This window comes from Salmo salar, chromosome 01, assembly GCF_965601325.2.
Source record: "Salmo salar chromosome 01, fSalSal1, whole genome shotgun sequence".
NCBI classification, from domain to species: Eukaryota; Metazoa; Chordata; class Actinopteri; order Salmoniformes; family Salmonidae; genus Salmo; species Salmo salar.
In genome coordinates, this window is record NC_138291.1 from 176,852,688 (window position 1) to 176,864,826 (window position 12,139).

The window sequence follows — 12,139 nt, forward strand, 5'->3', positions numbered from 1 at the left end:
TGAACCTGAGCTCAATTTCGAGTCCCATAGCAAAGGGTCTATTTACTTATGTAAATAAGGTATTTCTGTTTTTAATACATTTGCAAAAAAATCTAAAAACCTGCTTTCACTTTGTCATTATGGTGTATTGTGTGTGGATTGATAAGGGGGAAAAAATGATTTAAACAATTTTAGAATAAGGCTGTAACGTAACAAAATGTGGAAAAAGGGAAGGGGTCTGAATACTTTCCGAATGCATTGTAACTACAAAAATTGTGGATAACTATAGTGGATAACCCAACTAACCTGTGCCCCTGCACATTGACTCTGTACCGGTACCCCCTGTATGTAGCCTCCACATTGACTCTGTACCGGTACCCCCCTGTATATAGCCTCCACATTGACTCTGTACCGGTACCCCCCTGTATATAGCCTCCACATTGACTCTGTACCGGTACCCCCTGTATAAAGCCTCCACATTGACTCTGTACCGGTACCCCTTGTATATAGCCTCCACATTGACTCTGTACCGGTACCCCCTGTATATAGCCTCCACATTGACCCTGTACTGGTACCCTTAGTATATAGCTTCCACATTGACTCTGTACCGGTACCCCCTGTATATAGCCTCCACATTGACTCTGTACCGTAACACCCTGATTATAGCCTCCACATTGACTCTGTACCGGTACCCCTAGTATATAGCTTCCACATTGACTCTGTACCGTAACACCCTGTATATAGCCTCACTACTGTTATTTTACTGCTGCTCTTTAATTATTTATTAAATTTTTTACTTAACACTGATTTTTCTTAAACCGGCATTGTTGATTAAAGGCTTGTAAAGTCAGCATTTCACTGTTGTATTCGGAGCATGTGACAAATAAAATGTTATTTAATAAGCGGCATTTGTTGTCGAATTGCTACATTTAAATATGAGTTTCTATCTTATTTTTCATTATATGTACATTGAAGTATTATTTGTAGTTGTCAAAAAACACTGAATGGTCTGTTTCCCCACATTATTAATAGACCTACAGCGTGCAGTACGATAGTTGATCAATTGATTGACAGGAGCGCAGTAGAACGATAAACTGTCCTCTAGTGTGAATGCTCGCCAACGTTTTATAGTCATTTATAGTTTAATAGGTATAGTTATCGTTACAGTTATCGTCCTTGGTGTGGACGGCCCTTTACTGTGTCAGTGACCTCTTGAACGATGGAGACAAATCCCTGTCTGTCCTTTTTTGTTTGTTGCAGAGGTGAGCAACAGGTAGGCCATGGCATCACTCTCCTCCACCGCATCCTAGTTGTGCTAAATATGCCCCAATATACCCAACAACAACGAAGTCTCCACTTTTTTTTGGAGCAGAAGAAGAAGATGCTGGTTACAGTAGGCTAAATGGAAAGAGACGGGGGGGGGGGTCATAGGTAAGTGTCAGTCAGAGGCGGGAGAGGTGCTATTATCTGGAGAGAGAGAGAGACAGACTTCTACTCTACTACATACACAACACTAGCTATGCCAGATTAATAGCAGCTGCTTACTTTGTAAGGTTCAACAACAACAAAAAATGCAACCTTCTTTACAGTCAATATACACAGGCATTGCACTGAAAACCTGTTTCACAGCCTTATTGTTGACATCCTAAACATGCACCAGAAAAGGTGGTGCAAACGTGTCACCGGTGTCTTGCATTTGTTTTGTCTGCTAGCTAGCTGATAACCACCCACAGTTCTGACACCCTAGCTATGGGTCAATAGTATCAGGGTGGAATCTTTCAGCTGGGGGGGGCTCAACTTACTGTTGAGAGTTAGAATAAGTCAAGTGGAATTATAAAAATTGGCAAAAATTACTTTAGCAGTTTCTCTTCACTGTCAGTCACTCAATTATCCAATGTCAGCTAACATTTTTTAGATTGGTAAATTTGTTTAGCAGCCAGTTGTAGTAATCAAGGTCGAATTACGGACTCCAAGGTCAAATTACGGAGCCGGGTCTCCAAGGTCAAATTACGGATCCGGGTCCCACCACTGATTGATAGTAACTCTCACCCACATTAAAAACAGCAAACATTTCTTTCCACCCAATGGCAAAATGTGTAAAATTGTAGGAAATTTGTTGTAAAACAACTCATTTTAATTTCTCCGCCCCATGGGAAAATGAGTAGAATTACATTAAATGAGTTATTCAATTGCTAAATCTTCTGTCCATCCCTGGCAAAATTAGTAGAATTGCTGAAAACTTGCTTTAAAACTGCAACATTTTCTCTACTGCCCATAGCAAAATATGTAGAATTGCTGGAAATTAACAAAAAAAGGGGATCCCCTAAAGTGTTTTGCTCGCAAGGTGGGTGCAAAGCCCCCCCCCCAAAAAGGCTAGGGCCGGTTCTGACTGCATGTGTGTGGGTATGCAGATCAGCAAGCCACTGCGGCCTATCATCAAAGTTGCCCATCCCTGAGTTCGGTAATACGAACGAAGCAGACAACTCAAGCTTCCTCGCCTGCTTATAGCTAACTGGCTACAAACTGACTGCACACTAGGCTAGGCAGTAACGTTAGCAAGCTAACAGCAGCATCATCATCACCATTATCATTTGTGCCAAACACGGCAGTAACCACGATAGCCGGCAGAAGATAATAAGTTAGTAAATTAACTAGCAAATTGGGTATAGTACCTATCTACTGGTGGTGATGCCAGGGGTTTAGCCAAGGTAAGTTAGCAACTCGCGCGCTAACTAGCTAACTACCTGCATATATTTTGGTTACTTTAGCTAGGTACCTATCTAGATGGAGCTTGTAGAAATAACCAAAAGATGTAAACGAGCAAGCGTAAACACGTATCTAGCTACTGTAGTTCTATAATTCCTAATAAACAGAGGCTAAACTAGCTAGCTAATGTTAATCTTACTCTAGCTAGCTAACGTTAGCAAGGCCTTGGCTTGCGCTAGCTACTATTAGGTATTTGTGCCTTACAAACCTGATAACCTACCGTTATTCATGCCTTATCCGAGGAAGCGAAAGTTCCGAGATACAATGTACCATCTGTGCATACGTCCAGTTACAGTGTCTCATTTCAATAACGCTAAAATAAAAACTTTAACTCTTAGAAAATCAACAATAAACTCCATGACAATGTATTTCCTCTGTTGACAGTGTTGATGCAGTTCCTACACACCGGAAGTGGAGTGTCAAAGCAAGGTGGGAGGGACCCATCCCCAAACACAACACCACAGACAAAACTTGACAGACGTTTGGCTAAACCAATAATATTTAAGGAAATAATCAAAGCGCTCACCTACAGCCAATTAATAAATTGCAATGAACAGTCACAGAGAATTGAACAACTTTGCATTTTCTTTACAATTAGGTTTGAAATTCATAGTGTAGTTTGCTGCAAATGTTATTTAATATTTATATAGTGTGTGTGTATGTGTGTGATATACTAGTGTGCAAACTTATCATCACACACATTTGTTAAGAGACAGTATGAGATACGTAGGCATATGTGTGAATGCAAGCTTGTCTGTCTATAGCATTATACATTACGTGCTTGTGAGAGTGTTTTTCGTGTGTGTAGACAGGCTAACCATCTTTGGTGTGAGTGTTCATGTATTTCTTTGTTTATGTTTATGCATGTGTGCAATAGTGTCTGTGTTTGTGCCTGCATGCATACATACATCATTTGCATAGGGTGTTCAATCCATAACAAAAAAATGAATAACTTATATATTGCATGTGACACAAAAATGGCATGTGGTAACTAACCATCCACTCGCAGCCCTCTGACTGGGGCTCCGTTTACTCTGTAGGCTACCTGGGAACTCATACAGGCTCTGTGGATATAGAGTGGGGTTTTGACAGGAGCATATTTCAGTGATGAATGCTGCATCCATTACAGGAGCTCCTCTCTCCCTCAACTCCTGGGAGAGGTACACTGCTACTTCAAGGTCAAGTGAAAAGAGAGTGTCATCGTATAGCTCAAGGGGGGAAAGTCAGAAAAACATTCCACCCCGTCACCTCTGCAACAGTTTCAGAGGGATTGCGAGAGTATCAACAAAGAGTGTCTGTCCTTACTTGGGAATAGGCCTCTCCCTTGAAACCGTAGCAACATTAAAGTGGAAATATTTACAAAATGTTAAAAATGATTTAATGTTGGAATGTTGAATCAGGCACAGGGCTCAAAGCTCTCAGTTGTATTTTTTCCCTGCTGTGTTATGACAGGATAGACATACTGTATAGAAAAAAATATGATTTTAATACTGTATTAGCCAGACTTTTACCCAAGTCAAATGGATTGGATAATTATAGTACCTTTCCCATTGTAAAGGATATGGTTATAATGAACATGGTCCTGAAATCTGGATTTATATGGGAGCGAAATATAATTAAGCAATAAGGCACAATATACCACGGCAAATGGCTGTTCATATGCACGACGCAACACGGAGTGCCTGGATATAGGCCTCAGCCGTGGTATATTGGCCATATACCACAAACCCCAGAGGTGCCTTATTGCTATTATAAACTGGTTATCAACGTAATTAGAGCAGTAAAAATAAATGTTTTGTCATACCCGTGCTATACGGTCTGATATACCACGGCTGTCAGCCAATCAGCATTCAGGGCTCGAACCCTCCAGTTTATTTCAGTGGATGGGATATGGCATAAGAAAATATTATTAATTATATTTCAGTGGTTGGGATATTGCATAACCATTGAATGCATATTAAAAGGAGTTTATTCATTTGATTGCAGAATTCAACACCACATCATTTAAAAACAATATTTGTACTGTAATTTGAAACCGGAATGGGACAGACACAATAAATATGTGTCATTGTATTATCAAACTCAAGTGATAATGTGCTATTACATCATGCTATTCTCCTCTGCAGTGGGAAAAGAAATTACATGCAGATTGTAAATCTCATTAGGAAATAACTCATTCTATTTTTTGAGATTGACGAACAACAGGTGAAGGTGAAATGCATTATTATTTTTCAGGACATAGAAACAGAAAAAAGTTACGCACCATGACTGATATATGGTCGTACACATCGTACAAAAACATTTAATCAAATGACTACAAGTGTTATACCAATAAATATCAGTAATATTTCCCAAGCACACTGACTACAATGAATCCCATATAGCTGACGTGTATGATGTATGATTCTCTCTGCATGTGTGGTTTATGGTATCTCTTTATTGTCAATTAAAAAACCTGCCCATAAACAACAATGTTGATTCACATGCTATTATATATGTTAAGCAATTAGGCCTGTAGAGGTTTGGTATATGTCCAATATACTGTACCAGAGCTTAGGGCTGTTCTTAGGCACGACGCGACATATACGGTCTGATATACCACGGCAACTGGATTAGGTTCATAGAAAAAGAACAAAAAGACGTAACAACTACATTTCGTCTCTGGCAACCTAACCGATGGGATGAATGTCCAGCAAGCTTGGCTAGCAACCATAGATGTGTCTGATTAGGCCTGTATTTTCACTAAGGGATGAAATAATAGCCTATGAATACATTTATTAAAATAAAGATTTTTATTTAGTTGGTAACCCGTTGTAGAACAGCAATTGTACACTCAAGGTTGTGCAAAACCACTTTTTTTAGCATGGCTGTGCTGATCTACGGTACTCGTCTCCACCTCGTACCTACAGTGCATTTCGTAAAGTATTCAGACCCCTTGACATTTTCCACATTTTGTTACGTTACAGCCTTATTCCAAAATGGATTAAATAAAAACATGTCCTCATCAATCTACACACAATACCCCATAATGACAAAGTGAAAATAGGTTTTTACATAAGTAAATAGACCCTTTGCTATGAGACTCGAAATTGAGCTCAGGTGCATCCTGTTTCCATTGACCATCCTTGAGATGTTTCTACAACTTAATTGGAGTCCACCTGTGGAAAATTCTATTGATTGGACATGATTTGGAAAGGCACACACCTGTCTATATAAGGTCCCACAGTTGACAGTGCATGTCAGAGCAAAAACCAAGCCATGAGGTCATAGGAATTGTCATAAGAACTCTGAGACAGGATTGTGTCGAGGCACAGATCTGGGGAAGTGTACCAACAAAATTATGCAGCATTGAAGGTCCCCAAGAACACAGTTGCCTCCATCATTCTTAAATGGAAGAAGTTTGGAACCACCAAGACTCTTCCTAGAGCTGGCCGCCCGGCCAAACTGCAATCGGAGGAGAAGGGCCTTGGTCAGGGAGGTGACAAAGAACCCGATGGTCACTCTGACAGAGCTCCAGAGTTCCTCTGTGGAGACTGGAGAACCTTCCAGAAGAACAAACATCTCTGTAGCACTCCACCAATCAGCCTTTATGGTAAAGTGGCCAGACGGAAGCCACTCCTCAGTAAAAGGCACATGAAGTCCCACTTGGAGTTTACCAAAAGGCACCTAAAGACTCTCAGACCATGAGAAACAGGATTCTCTGGTCTGATGAAACCAAGATTGAACCTGAATGCCAAGTCTCACGTCTGGAGGAAACCTGGCACCATCCCTACGGTGAAGCATGGTGGTTGCAGCATCATGCTGTGGGGCTGTTTTTCAGCGGCAGGGACTGGGCGACTAGTCAGGATTGAGGGAAAGATGAACGGAGCAAAGTACAGAGAGATCCCTGATGAAAACCTGCTCCAGAGCGCTCAGGATCTGGTCACATACACATGGTCACATACACATGGTTAGCAGATGTTATTGCGAGTGTAGCGAAATGCTTGTGCTTCTAGTTCCGACAGTGCAGCAATATCTAACAAGTAATCTAACAATTCAACAACAACTACCTAATACACACAAATCTAAGTAATGGGATGGAATAAGAATATATACATTTAAATATATGGATGAGCTTCCAACAGGACAATGACCCAAAGCACACAGCGAAGACAACACAGGCGTGGCTTCAGGACAAGTCTCTGAATGTCCTCGAGTGACCCAGCTAGAGTCCAGACTTGAACCTGATCGAACATCTCTGGAGAAACCTGAAAATAGCTGTGCAGGGACGCTCCCCGTCCAACCTGACAGAGTTTGAGAGGATCTACAGAGAAGAATGGGAGAAACTCCCCAAATACAGGTGTGCCAAGCATGTAGCGTCATACCCAAGACGACTCTAGGCTGTAATCGCTGCCAAAGGTGCTTCAACAAAGTGCTGAAAAAAGGGTCTGAATACTTATATAAATGTGACATTGGGGCGGCAGGGTAGCCTAGTGGTTAGAGCGTTGGGCTAGTAACCGAAAGGTTGCAAGTTTGAATCCCCGAGCTGACGAGGTACAAATCTGTCGTTCTGCCCCTGAACAAGGCAGTTAACCCACTGTTTGTAGACCTTCATTGAAAATAAGAACTTGTTCTTAACTGACTTGCCTAGTTAAATAAAGGTAAAAATGTTTCAGTTTTAAAAATTTTATAAATTTGCAAAAAATTCTAAAAACCTGATTTTACTTTGTCATTATGGGGTATTGTGTGTAGACTGATGAGGGGGGAAAAACGATTTAATCAATTTTAGAATAAGGCTGTAACGTAATAAAATGTGAAAAAAGTAAAGGGGTCTGAATACTTTCCGAATGCACTGTATGACCGTAGCACAGCCGTGCTAAAAAAAGGTGTTTACCTCTCCCTCTCTTGTCAAATTGCTTTAATATTACCATGGATATGTCCCCAAAATAGTTTTTTATTGTTCTATCTATGTTGCTAACCAGTTTATAATACCAGTTAGGCACCTCGGGTTTGTGGCATATGACCCAATATACCATGGCTAAGGACTGTATTCAGGCACTTTGGGTCGCGCCTAAGAACAGCCCTTAGCCATGTTATGTTTAAGCAAAAAGGCCCGAGGATGTGTGGTATATGGACGATATACCACGCCTAGATACAACCCTTAGCCATGGTATATTGGCCATATACAGATAACTGCCAAAATAAAGGAAACACTTGAGTAAATGAGGGATATACAGTATATAGAAAGCAGATGGTTTCACACAGGTGTGATTCCTGAGTTAATTAAACAATTAACATCCCATCATGCTTAGGGTCAGGTATAAAAATGCCCAGTTGCCCATTCTTTTGGCTACCATGGCTAGAAGAAAATTTATCGTGGACTAATCCACAGGGTGGCAGGTATCCTAGTGGTTAGAGCGTTGGGCCAGTAACCAGAAGGTTGCTAAATCGAATCCCAAGAGCTGACAAGGTAAAAATCTGTCGTTCTGCTCCTGAACAAGGCAGGTAACCCACTATTCCTAGGCCGTCATTATAAATAAGAAATTATTCTTAACTGACTTGCCTCGTTAAATATAAAAATATATTTAAAAAATCCCTCCAATAGAGTTCCAGACACTTGTAGAATCTATGCCAAGGCGTGTTGAAGCTGTTCTGGTGTCATGTGATGGCCCAACACTAAGTTGTTGTGTCCTTTATTTTGTCAGTACCAAAAACCCCTGAGGTGCCTTATTATTATTATAAAAAGGTTAGCAACATAATTAGTAATTTTTGGTCATACCGTGGTATATTTAAGCAATAAGACACGAGGGGGTGTGGTATATGGCCAATATACCACGGCTAAGGGCTGTTCTTAGGCACAACGCAACGTCCGAGGTGCCTTATTGCTATTTTAAACTGGTTACCAACGTAATTAGAGTAGTAAAAATACATGTTTTGTCATACCCGTGGTTTACAGACTGATATACCACGGCTGTCAGCCAATCAGCATCCAGGACCCAAACTACTTGGTTTATAATGGCAAAAATACACTGAGTATACAAAATATTAAGAATACCTACTCTTTACATGACATGCCTTTGAACGGGGTATGGTAGTAGGTGCCAGGCGCACTGGTTTGTGTCAAGAACTGCAACGCTGCTGGGTTTTTCACGCTCAATAGTTTCCTGTGTTTATCAAGAATCGTCCACCACCCAAAGGACATTCAGCCAACCTGTGGGAAGCACTGGAGTCAACATGGGCCAGCATCCCTGTGGAACGCTTTCGACACCTTGCAGAGTCCATGCTGCAACAAATTGAGGCTGCTCTGAGGGTGAAAGGTGGCGTGCAACTCAATATTAGGAAGGTGTTCCTAATGTTTGGTATACTCAGTGTATGTACATACCCCCTCGGACCATTTCTTAATTGACTGAGTATATGGAAAGCGTCATTATGAGGTATTGTGTGAAGACTAAGGCTGTCACAGAACAACATGTGTAAAAAGTTAAGGGTTCTGAATACTTTCCGAATAAAGTGTACAAAGCTCTCCCTCTCCCTCCATTTGGAAAATCTGACCATAATTCTAGCCTCCTGATTCCTGCTTAAAAACAAAAACTAAAGTAGGAAGTACCAGTGACTCACTCAACACGGAAGTGGTCAGATGACACGGATGCTACGCTACAGGACTGTTTTGCTGCACAGACTGGAATATGTTCCGGGATTCATCCAATGGCATTGAGGAGTATACGACCTCAGTCACCGTCTTCATCAATAAGTGCATCAACGACTTCATCCCCACAGTGACCGTACGGACATATCCCAACCAGAAGCCATGGATTACAGGCAACATCCGCACCGAGCTAAAGGCTAGAGCTGCCGCTTTCGGACACTTATAAGAAATCCCGCTATGCCCTCAGACAAACCATCAAACAGGCAAAGCATCAATACAGGACTAAGATTGAATCCTACTACAATCCTACTACATCGAATGTGGCAGGGCTTGCAAACTATTACGGACTAGAAAGGAAAACCCTACTGCGAGCTGCCCAGAGACACAAGCCTACCAGGCATGCTAAATGCCTTTCATGCTCGCTTCGAGGCAAGCAACACTGAAGCATGCACATGAGAGTATCAGTTGTTCCAGACAACTGTGTGATGACGTTCTCCGTAGCCGATGTGAGCAAGACCTTTAAACAGGTCAACATTCACAAGGCCGCGGGGCCAGACAGATTACCAGGACATGTACTCAGAGCATACGCGGACCAACTGGCAAGTGTCTTCACTGACATCCCCAACCTCTCCGAGTCTGTAATACCAACATGTTTCAAGCAGACCACCATAGTCCGTGTGCCCAAGAAAGTGAAGGTAACCTGCCTAAATTACTACCGCTCGGTAGCACATACGTCAGTAACCATGAAGTGCTTTGAAAGGCTGGTCATGGCTCACATCAACAACCCTAGACCCACTCCAAATCGCATACCGCCCCAACAGATCCACAGACGACGCAATCTCAATCGCACTCCACACTGCCCTTTCCCACCTGGACAAAAGGAACACCTATGTGAGAATGCTGTTCATTGACTACAGCTCAGCGTTCAATACCAAAGTGCCCTCAAAGATCATCACTAAGCTTGTGGTAGTTATATAGAGAAATTGTTAGATTGTGTCAATAGTTTATCTGCCACATTCAAGCAAACGTTGGGACTGTTCCATTTAAATCAAATCAAATCAAACTTTATTGGTCACATGCGCCGAATACAACAGGTGTTTTCGGCGCATGTGACAAATAAAGTTAGATTTGATTTCCCAACATTTGTTTGAATGTGGCAGATAGAGGTGAAAGTTAAGATATAAACCATTGACACAATCTAACAATTTCTCTAGATAGCTACCACATGCTGATATATGACATATTTCAATCAACACATCGCAACAAATCCGCTGTTCATAAGACCGAACTAGCTTTATGGAAGTGAGGTTGAGGCCTAAAAGAAACAGTTGGGCTTACTTATTTTCGTGTCAAAATGACTCAAAACAATTGCAAGAAAAACATCCATAGTGAAATGCATAAGTAAAATATATATCTCATTGGTTGACTAAAAAGTGTGATTGTTCAGATTGCTCAAGGGCCTTACACACTCAAAGGGAAAACACAGGTAAAGCAGTCTACACCTAGGCTACAGTGGATCAAAAATCTTGAAAATGCAGGCAGCACAGAAAGTGGCTAACATGACACCTTTGGGTTAGGTCTATCCACCCAAGAAAACGGGATCCAGCCAGCCCCCTTGTTCTTGCAAAAGTTACAATATGTTTAATTTGAGAGGCAGAGAAAAATTCCCTGTGCATGCAACGGTCGGCAGCTGACGTCCCTCCCTGTTCCGCTGCCGCCGGGGTTAGAGGCAAATCTGCTGCTAGCTTTACACAGAAGACAATGGAGGCGGCTGCGTTGGCTGTGTGTGTAAGCGGCTTCCGGTATTTCTAGTCATGGCGAAGGCAATAAGAAAATAACAGGGCGATTCAGTGTCTCAATTAGGCTATGTAGGCTTAACACCCAATTCAGTCTAAACTCGCATTGTATAAATCCATATTTCTGTATGTGTTTTGATTTGTTTAACTTATGTATTGTTGCACGTGGAAGCGGACTCTTCCAATGGAGATAAGTTTGTACCTCATTTGAATATCCATTCATTCAAATGCCCTTACTCTCAAGTAGGTTAAGGAGAGGATCATTGGAAGGCCAAGGTGTCCACTTTGGTCCGACTCGTCTCCAGAAGAACACATTCCTGCATTTAGCACTTAGGCACTGCACATGCATTGATGCCACAACTTTGGCATTTCAAGCATGGTTACATTATGAATCTCCACTTCCTGATCGGAATGTAACATTCCAAGCTCCTTGTTGAAAGCCATTGTTAATCGACGTGATGAGTGCATTCTGTTATTATTTTTCCACCACAGATTTTGGCTGGGCGTATGGGCCATCATATGGCTACTCTAAAGGCCACTCCCTGAAAGTTGTTGAAAATAAAGCTGAATAGAAAACCATTCTTTAATCCACATTGGCCTTCAATGGTATACCTTTAATGTTAAGTATATGCTTCTCACATAATTATCTACAGTATTTTATTATTGCTGAACTGCCTGAACACTGTCTTTGTCTCTCAAGTTGTGCATCCAAGTCTCACAGTTGCTGTCATAGCAACCAAAACGGGAGGACCACCATGCAAATATCACTCGTTGCAACGACCAATGGAAAGTTACTGACTGCCCATACAATTATCTTAAGGGTGGGCCATTTGACTCTGCTATTCCAACATTGGTGGATTTGACCTTCAGTCTACTTCAGCAGAGAGACGATTGGAGAGAAAACAGCCCTCTCTTTCATGTTTAGAACCATGCTGCCCTAGAATAGGTCAGGTCGTAGTTGGATCACGTGAGC

The 12,139-nt window shown here is 41.6% G+C and overlaps 1 protein-coding gene across 2 annotated transcripts in view; it reads right to left on the reverse strand.

The window, feature by feature from the left end:
* Nucleotides 1–3,181, reverse strand: part of mapkap1 (MAPK associated protein 1) — a 125,577-nt gene extending 122,396 nt beyond the window's left edge. Inside the window, exon 1 of one of the 2 annotated variants that reach the window (XM_082955283.1) lies at nt 2,966–3,181. The gene's annotated coding sequence lies outside the window, so the exon portion shown is untranslated. 2 annotated transcript variants of the gene reach the window in all.
* Nucleotides 3,182–12,139: the final 8,958 nt, after the last annotated feature.